The sequence below is a fragment of the Argopecten irradians genome, unplaced genomic scaffold, assembly GCF_041381155.1.
Source record: "Argopecten irradians isolate NY unplaced genomic scaffold, Ai_NY scaffold_0297, whole genome shotgun sequence".
NCBI classification, from domain to species: domain Eukaryota; kingdom Metazoa; phylum Mollusca; class Bivalvia; order Pectinida; family Pectinidae; genus Argopecten; species Argopecten irradians.
The window spans coordinates 1-17,427 of NW_027187764.1; positions in this window are offsets into that span (position 1 = coordinate 1).

Here is a 17,427-nt window from a genome sequence, read left to right on the forward strand (position 1 = left end):
GTAAAACTTTTAGAACACATAGTGGGAATTCGAAGTATAGCCGATTTTGAAACCGTCCGACAATCTCTTGTAGTTGAAAGGTATATTTAAGAGTACGTCTTTGTTGACATAATCATACGTGATCAGACTTTCAACAATAATCAGAAATGGTGAGGTCAAAACATAATGAATTGTTATGTTTTTATCCATATACCTTCCTCATATCTGTCTCTATGGACAGTTTTTGAAGCAAAGTTCGGAGGGGTGATATGAATCCTCACTATGGATAGTCTCACATAAAGGATTTCAATATCTGATAAACCGTTTAAATAAGTAACATGTTAAACTATACAAACATGATGAACCATATGTTGTATTACTGTTGAATCCGTGTATTGAATATGATTAAACATTGATGTTTAAATGTCAACCTCTGTTATTGCATATCGTGATGCTCATTCCACAATTGCAAAAGTGATATGCTTCTACAGCTATAGCACGATTATTCGGTTACATAACAAGAAACATGAAAATTAGAAATACAATAAAAGTTAAAATCTAAAACTTAAAGCTAAAAAAGTATGTGTCCATGTGGAGTCAAAAATATAATAAATTAAACTCAATGAAATTTATTAAACTTAAATTTATAAAATTTGATATACCACGAGCCTTTAAGGATATTTTGACATTATATTTCCAAAATAACAACAGTTTTTTTTTTTGTTTTTTTAAAATATCATACAGTATCTAGGTAAAAGGAGACCTAGTTATAATACTCACTATACAGTAGTGGATGGCAAACTTGTAAGAGCCTCACCAGTTTTAAGTATTTTAGAAACCAGATAAATTTTGAATTTGAGAAATATTTTCCAAATTTTTCTACATCAAAAATAAAATTCAAAAATAAGATTAGTAAATTGAAAGCCATTTCGGTTAAGCACAATGTATAGACTTTAAAATATGATTTGCATGCTCTTGACATTTTTTCCATCTGCAATGAATAACACTTGGGTAACTATTTTGAATACTAGTACCTATACATATATAGGTAGTCTTCCTCAATATAAAAATTAAATATGCTGTGTTATCTATTCATGTAAATGATTAATAAAACAAAAGAGAAGCATGAAAGGTACACCAGATAATTCATTTCTGCGTATGTATAAAAGCTACAAATAGATCCTTAATGTGATGATTTATTTAACTGATTTTCTTATTAGTTAGCAGTATCAAGGATTTAAATAATTTAAATACCTGGTACTGTTTGAATGCCCTCCTCTTGGAAGGAGGAATAATGAAGTATAGCCGATTATGAAACTATCCGGATTTATCTTGTAGTTGAGAGGTATATCTATGGGTACAATTATTATATATCATTCCATATATATTTCAAAAGCTTGAAAAGTGTATATGGTTATGGAGAATCTCTTTACAATCTCCTGTGGGGGAAACTTATGGCTATGTGATAAAATATTTCTTTTGATTAAAATTTGATTTTGAACCTAAAACAACCTTTCTAGACATGGAGACTACATTAAGACTCGGTTGGTAAATACATTTTTGAATACATCCGTTGTATAACTTGTTTCTCAATCGATGCAAAATAAACAAAGTTTATATTTTATACACCGTGATTGATCGTATATGTTGTTTACTGTTGAATCCGAGTATTGAATATGTGTTATTCATCTATGTTTAAATGGTTTAAATAAAAAATAAACCATGTGTAATGATTTGGCAACACTTTGTGACGAATGATCTTAAACCTTCTACAGCACAAAAGGGGAATTCGAAATAAAGCCGATTATGAAACACTACGGAATGCTCCTATAGTTGAGAGGTATATCTATGTGTATAATGATTATATGTCAATTTATCTTTTTTTTAATCTAATGTAAAAGAAATTAAAAAGTATGTTCAATGTATGGTTATGCTGAGTGAATCTTCTGTGTGAAGACTCTTAATGCAAGGTAATAAACTATTATCTTTGAATAAAAAATGTTTTTGAACCTAAATCAACCTTTCCTGACACTTTTTTATATGGCGAATATATTAAGACTAGGTTGGTATATACAATATTTGTGTTATCAAGTTCTCCATATACTTACCGAAGATTCTCCATCCAGATCTGGCGGAGGTGGCATCTGCAACATAAATCGTCTTTGTAAAAATATTATCCATCATCACACTTTCAACAAGTAAACCAATTTGTGATGAATGATCTTAAAACTTTTAGAACACAAAGTGGAAATTCGAAATATAGCCGATTTTGAAACCGTCCGGTAATCTCTTGTAGTTGAAAGGCATATTTAATTGTACGCCTTTGTTGACATATCATACGTGATCAGACTTTCAACAATAATCAAAAATGGGGAGTCTAACATAATGAATTGTTATGTTTTTACCCATATACCTTCCTCATATCTGTCTCTATGGACAGTTTTTGAAGCAAAGTTCGGAGGGGTGATATGAATCCTCACTATGGATAGTCTCACATAAAGGATTTCAATATCTGATAAACCGTTTAAATAAGTAACATGTTAAACTATACAACGTAATGAACCATATGTTGTATACTGTTGAATCCGTGTATTGAATATGATTAAACATTGATGTTTAAATATCAACCTCTGTTATTGCATATCGTTATGTTCATTCCACAATTGCAAAAGTGATATGCTTCTATGGCTATTGTGCGATTATTCGGTTACATAACAACAAACAAGAAAATTAGAAATACAATGACAGTTTAAATCCTAAACTTAAAGCCAAAAAAGTACGTGTTTATGTTGAGTCAAAAACATAATAAATTTAACTCAACGACCGTCTTCTAGTGCTTTTACCATGTTTTGATGGTTAATCAAGAGTATTTATGATTTAATAATAATTTATATTTGTGAAGAGTCATCAAGACTTGACAAACGTATTAGAGGAAGGTTGATGAGTTTAAATTTTTATTAAATAATGTTTTTCCAGAACCCATATTTGTAAATTTAATTTAACTCGAAATAATATGTACCAGTAATTGACTGACAGGTATACCATTTGTATATGAGTTCGAACAGCATTTCCTTTTAACTTTTCTTCGGCCAATACAAAAGTTACATGTGCCGTATATTTCATACTCGCGAATCAAGAAGAACTTTCAATATGTTATTCATCATCAAAAGTGTTCAACTTGTTAAAAAATTAAAACATATTGAGAGCTACAATACTTTCAAGTACTTTCAAACTAAGAGTTGAAAAATGATTTTTGGCAGTGCTGTTATTAAAGTCACAAAAACAGCGCATTGAAATGGATACATACAGACCATGAAGCCAAATTGTGGTCTACAATTTCATTTCATGTTTTACAGTGTAATTAGGAATTGTAAAGTGGTATGTTTCCATCTAAATAGACATCAAGCATAACAAATCAAGAATTTCTCAGCACATAATTTCTGTGTTGAAGCTAACGTTTATAAGGCATCATAAATGATTGTTTGTCCATTTGCTTGATTTTCACAGTTTAGATCATTAAACCTGGTGGTTTTCAAAAGATAACTGAGGAAAAAATAGCATGCCATTTTGTCGTACGATAACGGCACATATAACTATAAATACGGTTTTAATATTTTTAGGTCACATGTCATTAAAGTCTGACTGTATTTGACACAGCAGATTTTAGAATTCGATAGTGTCCATAAACCAATTTAAAGATGCTCCACCGCCGACAGAGCATAAACGATACTCATTATTTGAACAATAATTGGTGTTAATCATGTATATATATGTCTAATTAACACAAACGTAATATAAAATAATTTATTTTGCCTTAGGTACATGCGCAATCGGTACTTCATCCCATACAGGATATAGTGCCAAGGAATTTTTTCGGGATGCAATTAATTATTTTTCATATTTTTAAATTGAAGAAAATATTAGAAGCTCAAACTTTTCCATGGTGGTAATGGTGTAAAGTAAGTAACTTTTGTAACTGAAGAAAAATACAAAATCGCCTGCTCTTGTTTTTGATAGTGAAAAAAGACCATTTGTCAGCGGTGGAGCAGCTTTGTATATATGCATAATGTATAAATACAGTAAAATTTTACTGCTCTCCTATACGAATTTTAATTTTATTTTTTATTTTTTTTTAATTTTAAAGCTGGAATTGTTTACTGCCGTTGAACCCTATCTGAGAAATAATAAAGTACTATACTACTGTAGCGAGTGTACATTGCATTGAATGAAGTGACGCGAGAAGATATTGGCGTCCCACTCACCCTAAGGTGGCGATCATTGGCTGAACTTGAATTAGGCGGAGTTAAAATGATTGAAATCTGATTTGTTGAAGATCAAACGTCAGCTGAACGTTGTGGCTAAATCCTTTATAACCCGTCTACCTTAAAGCGGCTATTTAAAACACATTTCTATCAAATCTTCATAAAGACGGCTACTACCGCTAGAAAGAGCGATAATTTTCCTTTCAAAATCATCCTACACACCTATATATACATTCCCGTCACTAAGAACTATCAGCCCCATTTGCAAAAACATTTCTTTAGATTTTTGACATTCGCCTGATTAAAATTCATGTGGCCTGCTCGTGGAATATGCATGAGCGAGGCCAAAACTATGATTAAACGTATTGGTCAAAAACCTTAGTGATAAAATATTTCATGTGTTATTCAACTTAGATGCTTGTTGAATGGAGAGATTGAAATCAACTTGATTTCATTTACCTAAAACATAAATCTTTTATCAATTTTGTAGCTCTAGACTTTCGTTGACAAAAAAGTTCGATTTCCTCTTAATAGTAATTAATCATATTTTTCATGATCATACAGATTCGTATGGTGGCCCGTTAGTGCCATTTAATAATATCGCAATATCGCCCAGTCAATTTAAGGTCGACAACGCGAGATCGCGACAACTCGACGGCGACAACGCGACAACTCGACGGCGACGCTCGACAACTCGACGGTGACGCTCGACAACTCGACGGCGACAGAGCGATATTATCGCCGATATTATCGAGCGTCGCCGTCGAGTTGTCGCGTTGTCGAGCGTCGTGTAAATTCTGGACATGCGTATTGACACACAAACGTTCAACTGATATACTTTCAAACTTCAAATTGAATGAGTTTCTTTATGAAATACATAGTGTAGAGAAATATATTTACAACATTCAACAAATAGATGTCATTGAAATTATTGTGATGGTCGCTTTTGATGCATTTTGTGGTAATTAATGCTTCTTGTGTCAATGTAAGTGTGTGTTTTGTTGTTTTTACGGAAAATCGTTATCTTACTCCGCAATACATTGACTTTTTGTACATATTTCACGCAATTTAGTCATAATATTCTAATTGAACGAATTGGAATATAACGTTAACTACTTTTGACATGCATATAGAACTTTTCTTGTCTATGTTTTATTAATGTTTCACTGTCTCTCTTGAATTGCTAAATTTCCTTGGATTCAGTATCCAGATTTATAATATGACTTTTTCAAGAAGTTAATAGGAAAGCTTAAAACCTGTACCACATTATAATTTATTTACCCTAAAACCTCAAATATAAGCTTTTCCAATTCATGGCCTAAATTGTAAGAGCCTTGGCTTCTGTATTAATCCGGGAACCAGGGATCTAAGAACCTTGGACTGTGTATTAATAGGGATCTAAGAACCTTGGACTGCATATAAATAGGGATCAACGAACCTTGGACTGTGTATAAATAGGGATCTAGGAACCTTGGACTGTGTATTAAAAGTGATCTAAGAACCTTAGACTGTGTAAAAATAGGGATCTAAGAACCTTGGACTGCGTATTAATAGGGATCTAAGATCCTAGGACTCTGTATTATTATTGATCTACGATCCTAGGACTCTGTTTTAATATGGATCTAAGAACCTAGGACTCTGTTTTAGTATGGATCTAAGAACCTTGGATTCTGTATTAATAGGGATCTAAGAATCTTGGACTGAGTATTGATAGGGATCTTAGAACCTTGGACTCTGTATTAAAAAGGATCTAAGAACCTTGGACTATGTATCAATGCAGAATTTAAGCACTTTCACCTTTGTAGTGCTTCAGGGTGTAGGTACCTTCTAAGAACCTGGTATTATATAACTAAGAACCTGGGCACCTTCATTAATTCGGTATATAAGAACATTGACCACTGTAATCTGATAAACTTCAGGATATAGGAATCTTGACCAATTCAAAAGAACCAGATTCAGATACGTATCCTGTATCTCAGAATAGCGTTGACATTGTATATGGAATATCTAATAACCACGCTGACATTATATATCCTGTATGTTGTATATGTAATAATTAAAAACCACCTTTATATTTTACATGCAGCATCTAAGAACCACACCGACACTGTATATGCAGTATATAAGAACAACACTGACACTGTACATAGTATCTAAGAACCTCACTGATGCTGTACATAGTATCTAAGAACCTTACTGACACTGTGCATAGAATTTAAGAACCACACTGACACTGTACATAGAATCTAAGAACCACACGAATACTGTATATAGTATTTAAGAACCAAATTGACAATATATATAGTATCTAAGAACCACACTAATACTGTATATAGTATATATGAACCACATCAACACTATTTATAGTATCTAAGAACCACAGTGACACTGTATATAGCATCTAAGAACCACAGTGACACTGTATATAGTATATAAGAACCACATTCACACTATATATAGTATCTAAGAACCACACTAATACTGTATATACTATCTAGAACCACATTGAGACTGTATATATAGTATCTAAGAACCACACCAACATGGTTTAATTAGAATATGATTATGACTAAATTGCATGAATTATGTACGAAATGTCGATGTATTGTGGAGTAAGATAACGATTGTCCATAAAAACCACAAAACACACTTACATTGACTAAGTAGCATTAATGACCATAAATGCATCAAAAGCGACCATCACAATAATTTCAATGACATCCATTTGTTGAATGTTGTAAATGTATTTCTCTACATTATGTATTTTGTAAAGCACTCATTCAATTTGAAGTTTGAAACTAGATCAGCTGAACGTTTGTGTGTCAATACGCATGTCCAGAATTTACGCGACGCTCGACAACGCGACAACTCGACGGCGACGCTCGATAATATCGGCGATAATATCGCTCTGTCGCCGTCGAGTTGTCGAGCGTCGCCGTCGAGTTGTCGCGATCTCGCGTTGTCGACCTAAGTTAACAGGGCGATATTGCGATATAAGTAAATGGCATTAACGGGCCACTATAGATTCGTTTTATTCACAAAATGATATGTCACAAAACAACATTCTCGGAAATATCTAAAACTTATTAATAATTTCAAATTTACATGACGAGTATAGCCCGAGATATAGATTCTTGCGGATTTTACCTAACTGTGTTTGAATCATTATATTTTTTTATTTATATTTGGAGACGGTATCATGCTAGCTTTTTTCAAAAGTTTCCATTTTTTTCAAGCAATTGTTCGCTGCTTATCAGACTTATGAATATAAAATTCATCTAGATTTAAAAATTGCGTTTTAATTTATATTTATCGTTGAAATTATTTTCTTTACTATAAAATGTGTTTTTTATTACTTCAACTATACATTCGCTGTCACTGCAATTCTTTTAGCAAATATTGTATTGGTTTATAAGACAAATCATTGCGGTTTTTCGTATACGTATCTGCCTTTCTTTTTTAAAACTCCTAGTTTATTAGATTATGACGGGTTTCAAAGTACCTAATTATAAGCTTACATATATCGGTATTACATTTAACACATAAATTGTAATTTGTACAAATTACTTACAGAAATCCTGACGGTTTTTAATTTTTTAATCGTGAATTTCTATCCAGTTCAAATTTGAGAGGTATACCATTTAAACAGACCTTGTGTCACAAACATTCGTGTACAATTAAAGATTAGATGTTACAGGCCTATGCAAGTGACAAAATCATAACCTTTCAGTATAATAGGCAAATATATACCAACAGTACCAGAGATGTAAGATGAAGATTTCTTACCTTACATGGGTGTGTATCTCCAAACTTGAACTGGATGCAAGGTAAAATTTCTGTATAGATCATGAGTTTCCTGACCTTCCCGAATTTATATTGCCGGGTTGTAATTAATAGAGAAAATAACCCCAACGATAATTTGATCAATCTTAGAATATTATTATTGTTTACGCTGACATATCTCGCTGATACATGTATACATATGACGGCCTCGTCCAAAATCCAAACCCACGCGCCCTTCAAGTCATATTTGGCCCCACCCATTTTGTAAACGAATCATCCAATGAGAAAATGTTTGATTCTCGACGCCGCGGAGTACTTGTCTTTGATCATGTGCTATATACTTGTCGTAATTGTAGTACACTTTCGGCGTTCACAAATAGGTTCAACGGCAGTAAGCTTTTAAAAACAGGAGTGTTAATTTGGGCCTTCTGGTGGCCATGACCAATAAGCATTAGTTTTTGTTTACAGATGATATGACCAATTATTAAGATCAGGTCGGAGTCCCTTGTCAGTTATGTTGGGTATAACAGGGAGGTCAATTTTCTGTTTTGATGGAAACAAATAATATTTTGAATGATTTTTCATGAATGATAACGCATTGATAAGTTTAAAATTGACACTCATCCTTTGTTCATAATTTGGCTTATGATTTGAGAATGTATTTAGGTCAGATATTAGGAAACATGCTTGCGTTTTTTTCATTCGATGACAATTCCATATGGAAAGAAAAATTTCAAAAAATTAAATCATGCTTGCAGGTTTGGATAAGTAGAAATTTAACACTATATGGTAAGAGTTTGGTTATTAAGTCTTTAGTTATATCACTTATAGGTTATGAAATTGAAGCACGTGGTATCTCAGAACGTTATATAAAAGAAATCGATTCATTGATATGGGAATTTGTATGGAATGGTAAAAGGGATTTAGTCAACAGGAATATGTCATCAAAAAGGTTCAAAGACGGGGGAATGGAAATTGTTAATATCAGAGAATTCATTTTCAGAAGGCAAATAAAAACAATGTATAAAATTATGCAAAGTGATATTGAGACATGGAACGCAATAGGTAAATACTGGTTAAGCTATATAGATGAAAAATTTAGAGTAACCTATTTTCTATGTAAATTATCAGACATACGCACTATTGACACATCAAAAATTCCACTTTTCTACAGAAATCTTCTTGAAGCAGGGGCAAATTTCCAAAAATCTAGCTACTCAACTCTCAACAAAAACAAAATACTAGAACAGCCAATTTTTGGAATTATTTCATCCAATATAACAAAACAGCCATATATTTTCCTTCTTTTCTCAAAAGCAATATTTTTACAATACAAGATCTATGGGATGAACGCAGAAATAATTTTAAAGAGGATTACGAAATATATAACATGTTAACTGACAAAAGAAATTGTATCGCTGAACTAGCAAAGTTTAAGATCGCTTTTCCGACACAACGGTTGAATGTTCTAAAAGGAATTGATGCTGGGGCGACAGATTTTGTTTATCCTAATATAGACGCCAATCTTAATATTGTAGGGAAAGATAGGATACAAAAGTCTGAAACCAAAAATGATAACGTGTAAAATAAATCCTGATGCAGATCCTATCTGCAAATTAAAATGGGAAATCGAATTTCAAAAACAGTTCAATTGGGAATTAATATGGAAAAATGTACAAAATACCGTTACAACAAATCAAGTAAAAGAATTTCAATGGAAGTGTATACACAACATTATATATACAGAATCAAAAATAAGTAAATTTGGTAATTCGAATGGCAAGTGTAATTTTTGCAAAACGCAAACTGAAGATATTGTACATATATTTTTTGAATGTGGTAGAGTCAGAAATATTCTAAACATTTGTTCTGTACATATATTTAAAACCTAATGAAGATATGCTGACATCAGATGTTGTGATTTTGGGATTTCGATTAAAGATAATATGTCAGTTCTTCTCAATACCGCATTATTGTCCTTCAAATGGTCCATTTGGAAATGTAGAAATGAAATTAAGTATAACAAAATAGAAATTGTTGTGGATCATATATTTAGGAAAGTCTGGAGATTTGCTTGAAGATATGGGTGAAATTCTAAAAGAAGACTTTTTTAATAATTTGTATCAATCAAATAATAGGGAGACACACGGCATTGAGAACTCAGAATTTTTAATCATGCAGTGAAACTAAGTGAAGAAGAAAAAGAAAGTTGTGAGGGTTTTTTGAATCTAAGGGAATTATCTCTATCTTTGAAAAATATGAAAAATGGGAAAAGTCCTGGGTCGGATGGTTTTGGGGCAGAATTTTATAAAAAAATTTGGAAGGACTTAGGAACACTGCTTTGTAAATCTGTTAATAATGCATATGAAAATGGAAAACTCCCAGACTTTCAATGTCAAGGTATTATTACATGTTTGCCAAAAGAGGGAAAGGATAGAAGGTTTATTAAAAATTGGAGACCCATATCATTATTAAACATAGACTACAAAATAGCAGCAGCAGCCATTGCAAATAGAATGAAGCCAATATTACCTCATATAATTAGCAATACACAAACAGGATTTATTAAGGGTAGGTTTATAGGGGAAAACACTAGACAGCTTTATGATATCATGCACCTATTAGAAGAAAAAAACAAACCAGGTTTATTATACATGATCGATTTTGAGAAAGCGTTTGACTCTTTACAGTGGGATTTCATAGATAAAGCCATGGAAAGCTATAATTTCGGGGATTCAATTAGAAGATGGTTTAAAGTTTTATATAATAATTCAAAGAGTTATAAATAATGGATTTATGTCAGAATTTTTCAGTCTTCATCGTGGTTGTCGTCAAGGCGATCCACTCTCTCCTTATATTTTTATTATAGGTGTTGAAATTCTTTCTTTATCTCTTAAAGCAAACCCAGATGTAAAACCACTGAGAATTTTGAATAAAACGTTCCTTTTAGGCCAGTACGCGGATGACGCTTATATGTTATTAGATGGTTCCAGCCAATCTTTATATGCCACAGTTGAAATACTAAAGTTATTCTCAATATTATCAGGGTTAAAAATAAATACGATGAAGTCTAATATCTATTGGCTAGGTAGTAAAAAATATTCAGCAGACAGAATTTGCCAAGATTTGAATTTGTCTTGGTCCACACAAAACTTTAAACTATTAGGAATCACATTCTCATTAAATTTGGATGACATGGAAAGACTTAATTACACAGGCAAATTAAGAGACACTGAACGGAATCTTAAATTTTGGTCTAAAAGAGATCTCTCATTAATTGGTAGAATAACAGTGATAAAATCTATTATTATTCCAAAATATGTTCATTTATTTAGTTCTCTTCCAAATCCATCTGCTAACACTATTAATAACCTTAATAGTATATTTTACAAATTCATCTGGAATTATAAAGTTGAAAAAGTAAAAAGAGACACCTTGGTTGGTTTAAAAGAGGATGGAGGGCTTAAAATGATTCATACAAATTCTTTTATAAAATATTTGAAATTAAAATGGTTGAACAGATTACTGGACAATACGGATGCACCCTGGAAATCATTAGTGCCAAATATTTTTCCATTAGATCCAAATATTGCTGTCCAGTTAAATGCAGACACATTGAAAATGGTAGGAAAACATATAAAAAATAAGTTCTGGCAAGATGTTGTTTTTGCATTATCGTAGGTCCAGGATAGTTCAGAAACTTTAGAAGAATATCTTAATGAGGATGTTTTAAATTTTCTTCCTTATAATGAAATCCGCCAGGGTTTGGATGGAAGCATTTCGGTCTTAATAAGGTTGTAGATCTTTTTGAAAATGGTATTTTAAAAAACTGGCAGGATGTACACAATATTCCAGGATTAGGTTTTTTACAGTTTTATGCACTTATCAATAAAATTAATCCAGTATGGAAGGATGAATATGTAAGAAGAGTTACACAAGGAGAAAATGTAGAAGCTCATAGAACTAGTAAAAGCACTATACATAAAATAAAGTTCAATGTCAATTTGAAATTTATTTATGAAAAACTTGTAAAACTTATATTTATAAAACCAATGAAGAGTCAAGAAAAGTGGAGAATTAAATTAAATTTAAGGGATACTTTCAACATGGATACATATATATCTGTATTTCAATACACACAAGAAACAAAGTTACAAGCTTTCCAGTATAAGATTCACCATAGAATACTACCAACAAAATCATTTCTTTTTAAAATAAAGTTGGAAGACGATAATCTATGTTCATTCTGTAGTAGAGAAGAAGAATCATTGGAACACATCCTCTTCAACTGCTATTTCTCTAATGAACTTATACAGGAATTTAATGCATGGTACTGTGAAAATAATGAAGTTGAACATTTTTTTTAATTCTAAGTGAATCTGATGTCATATTTGGAAATGCTAATTTTAAAACCAGACTAAACCACTTTTTGTTACTGATAAAATACCATATTTATACACGCAAATGTAAAAACCTACTTCCTCTCTTTCAGTTATGTAAATTGTCATTCACAGAAGTCATCAAATTAGAAAAGTACATTTCCAAAAAGCAACAGACTGAGCAAGTTTTTCTGGAAAAATGGGGGCCATTTGCTTTAATTTAAGTACCTATATATATATAGTTAGTTTATGAATTATCCATGTCAGAGTGCTTTCCCCTTATGTTTGTAAATTAAAATTAATACCTGAATAACACTGTGCGCCTGTTATGTATGATAAAATGACTATGTTTTGATGATTTCTGAATAATTTTTAACCTTCTTCAGTATTAGTGGCATTATATGAATCTGTATTTATGTCTAAGAACTGATATACATCTGTAATAAACAGTCATTTATATTATGTTATACTTGTGATATATACAAGATACAGTGCACATAATCGGCGCAAACACAATATTTTTTCTTCTGTTATAATATATATATGCATGTTATCTGTACCAGAGAGGGTCTGAACCATCTACAATCAATCCAATTATAATTAATTTATATATAATTATATCAACCATGGCAATTATTGTTATCATTATTTATTTTTTTATTTTTTTATTTATTATTATTATTATAACTACTTATTTATTTATTTGTTTTTCATTTATGAATTTACTTATTTTATTTATTTATTAACCTATTTATTTTTATGAATTTATCATTCAGTTATTTTCATACTTATTCCTATTTACTCATTTATGTTTTTTGGTTTGTGTAAACATACATGTATGAAAGAATGATAGCGTGAAACAGATGGAGTGAGAGCCAGGATAAATGTTTTGTTGATGTTGAATATGTAAGTTATGTACTTGAGAATGAAAGGGTTGAGAGTTGTTTATGTGTTTTAGGTGGGAAAGTATGTATCTGAATGAATGTGTGTGTGATGATTGAGAGCCCTCGTGTGTGGGGACATTTGTTTGTAAGGAGGCTGACCCCAGGGCCCCAACCCTGGCAGTTTCTATGATAGAATAGTCTGGCCAATAAAATTTTTTTCCACCTAAAAAAAAAAGGAAAGTCCAATACCTATCTCTAAGTAATTTAGAAATGTTTATAAAATCAAAGAAAAAGAAAATTGTATCAATAAATTATGTTCAGAATATTTTAGATAAATTTAGGAATTAGCTATAGAATACGACGATGAATTAAGAATGAAAGAAAACTTATAAATGAGTATGAAAGATTCACAGAATGAATGTATCAATGAATAATATAAAGAAAGAGAAAGAGTAAGTGAATGATTGGAAGGTTAGAGAGAATATAGGGAAATGAATGTTGAATGAAAGCCCTATTGCAAGAGGACAATTTATGTACGAATGCTGAATCCAGGGTCCCAACCCTGGCAGACATCTACGTTTATCATGTCTGGGGAATAAAGTAATTGGTTTAAAAAAAAATAAAAATAAAGCCTGAAAAAAAAAGAGTTTTACGGGATTACATTGAATTATACAGATCAACTTTAATGCAAAAATTCATGTTATGGAGCTTCGTCACGAAAATCAATTTGTAATTTCATCAAAACCATATTTAAAGTACAATTCTATCTTTGTGTTATATCTCCATATCAAAAACATGTATTCAAGTCATTCAACAAAATCCTCCTCCTTAGTTGTATATCGTAACCCTGAGTGGCATCAAACTACTACCTTAATTCCGCGAACAACCATTGTACTTAGACCCATTCTAAATGGCCAGTTGTAGGTCGTAATACACGTACTTATCACGGACATCCTCAATAACAATGTAAAAACACTGAAATCCAGTTCACAAATAAAAACAAATAAAGCGGTCACTGTAGTTTCACATCGATTAAGTGTGCCTAGATCTAGCAATTATATGCAAATGACTTGCACGTTTCCAGTTCAGCAACAGTCATCTTTCGATGACAATGTAAATTAAAATACACACCATGTATAATGATTGGTAACAAATTGTAGCCAATTATCTAGAATTGATATTGAATATGATTTGTCAATGATCTTGAACCTTCTACAGCAAAACGGAGGGATTTGAAGTACAGCTTATTTTGAAACCGTCCGGAATTCTCTTGAAGTTGAGAGGTATTTTAAGAAATTAAAAAGTTTGAAAAATAAATAAAATTCTGCTGAATACATATCCTGTATGAGCAAACTTAATGCTATGCAATAAAATATTACTATTACCCTTCTAGACACTTTTATATATTGACTACGTTAAGACTGGGTTGGTACATACCTTATTTGTTTATTATCAAATTTTCCATATACTTACCAGATCTTCTGATGCCCAACTTGTCAACTGTAAAGTAAACCGTCTTTGTTAACATATTATACGTCATCAGATACATATGCATATTAGTTTTATAGATGCATATATATAAAGAGAGAGGTCACATATTAGGAAACGTACTTGCGGTTTTTTTTTCAATTCTTATTTTAAGACTTTGATTTGATCATTAATTATAATAGTTCAAATATAACATATGTGTTTTTAATAAAAAGACTTAATATAATTAATTTAGATCTATCTTCAATAAGTATAACATTTCACTTGAGTCAAACAATTAAATAGTGCAATATTATGTAACCACATGTTTCAAGGACTAATAAACATGGCTAAACAGCCACATTACTTAAAAATGGTCTATGGTCACGTTAATACTCTCAGGCAGGACAACATGGAGTCACCCAAGAGTGTTTATGTAAATAACAACCCAGAATACTTGTCTTTAATTTGCAAAAAAAGTTAGGTAATCGAAACATTATCAATCAAATTATCGAAATTGCAATTTTGAAAAATAATAATAATAGTGTAGAAGCTTTTATAATATCCAATTTAAATGAAATATTTATATAAAGCAGTCACTCATCATTATTTTGCTTTCATTAACGTAGTTAAAGTAAAGTAATCACTAAACTTAAAGTAAATTGTACCACCGACCGAATTATATAGTTATACTTCAGGGCATCTAGAGTTCCATTCTCGCGGTTACTTTTAATGCTTAGGGTTACCTCCCTTGACCTTAATATATATATCTATATGTTGTAGCAGATTTTACTTTAAAAAGTGATATGGTCGCCTACTACATTGCCCGTTAGTGGAATTTCCCTTTAGCTTATTTGGGAGAGCGACGGAGCATTAAGTCCGGAGTCGCAGGTTCGTGGGTTCGAGTCCGGCAGGCAGCATACTTCTCTTGCTATTTGCAGGAGATTGAGGTGTCCCTTTTTTTGCTTTGTAATGACCTTTTTGATACACAAAATGTTTTTTTAACAAACTTGTTTTGCCAATGCATTGTAAAATGTTCTTGCTCTATAGTCAGTAATACTTATTTTCTTGCATAGATATTTCATAAATCCTATTAGTTTTTACAGATTTATTTTTCAAATTTCATGTTATCAATTAAAAACAATCAGTACTTTCAAAATAGCATGATACAGTGTAACTTTTATTGCTTATGTGTTCAGAGACCGTAAAGCAATTGTTTATATCATTCTTTATTTTTTTAATTTAAATTTCGTTTTGGTGGTACACAATTCCTTAAAAGGCATGCTTGTATGATGACCCTGCACTATCAGTAGAAACTGTCTTTAAAGGTGGGAAATGGATTTTCAAACGGACATATTATTTTTTAACGATATTGCTCGAAATTTGTTTATTCATTCTTGACACACTTGAATCACTTGTGGTGAACAAAAAAATAAAATTTGACATATATACAGGACACACACGATCCTAATATACGTCTGGGTCGTTGTAGACGAATAAAGTGCATTTTGAATTTTTAGGGATGTTTAAAATCCTTTTTTCTGGTTTAGTCTTATTCATATTGTAGAAAATGACGTCATTGTTTGTAACATCGTTTCCGACTGACTGAAACTACTTTGGAATTAATTCATAGGAAAACAACCATTCACACAATTTAATTAAGAATTTCACGGAATTACATTGAACTTTAATACAAAATTTATGTTATGGAGCTTTGTCACAAAAATCAATTTGTAATTTCATCATAAACCTATTTAAAGTACATTTTGATCTTTGTGTTATATATCCATGTCATAAACATGTATTCAAGTCATTCAATAATATCCTCCTCCGTAGTTGTATATCTAAATCCTCAGTGGCACCAAAAAATTAACTTTATTCTGCCAAAGACCAATGTAATAAGATCCATTCTAAATTGGACAGTTGAAGATCGTAATACACGTACTTATCACCGACATCCCCAATAACAATGTAAATCAATGAATTCAAATTTACAAATAAAAACAAATAAAGCAGTCACTGTAGTTCCACATCGATAAAGTGTGCCTAGACCTAACAATTATCTGCAAATAACTAACACGTTTCCAATTCAGCAACGGTCATCTGCCGATGAGGATATAAATTAAAGTATAAACAGAAAGCATTCAATTTTTTTTTTCTTGCAGTTCAAACACTCAGATATAAGCGTTGATTTTTAGGTAGATTGTAAAAGAAAAAGCCAGGTATGGTTCTGAAAATTCAGGATATTCACCAACTGCCTGTTGTTTCAAATGAGACATTGTGTTTAAGTTTCAAAGAATTTCTCAGTAATTCTATTTTTAGACTAGCCATGAACACAGTTACCGACTGCAGTTTGACCAATATTGATACAATGCCTTTCAGTATATCTGATATTACCAACTGATGAATCACTTAAACACCAAATATTAAAGCAAATGATATAGATACTGTAAATATTTTAACAAAACGACTTTAAATCGAATTTACCCAATGAAATTACACACGCTAGATAAAACGTCTAAAATGATTATAGACTGGATGAAATATAGCTTTATATATGAATATGGAGAATTATTGGCAGAGTGATATGTAATTCAACTACGTACGGTAGTTTTAGATTCGTGCATAATTGTTTTGCTCATCATCAAACATTTTGGGAAGAAAATTAAAACT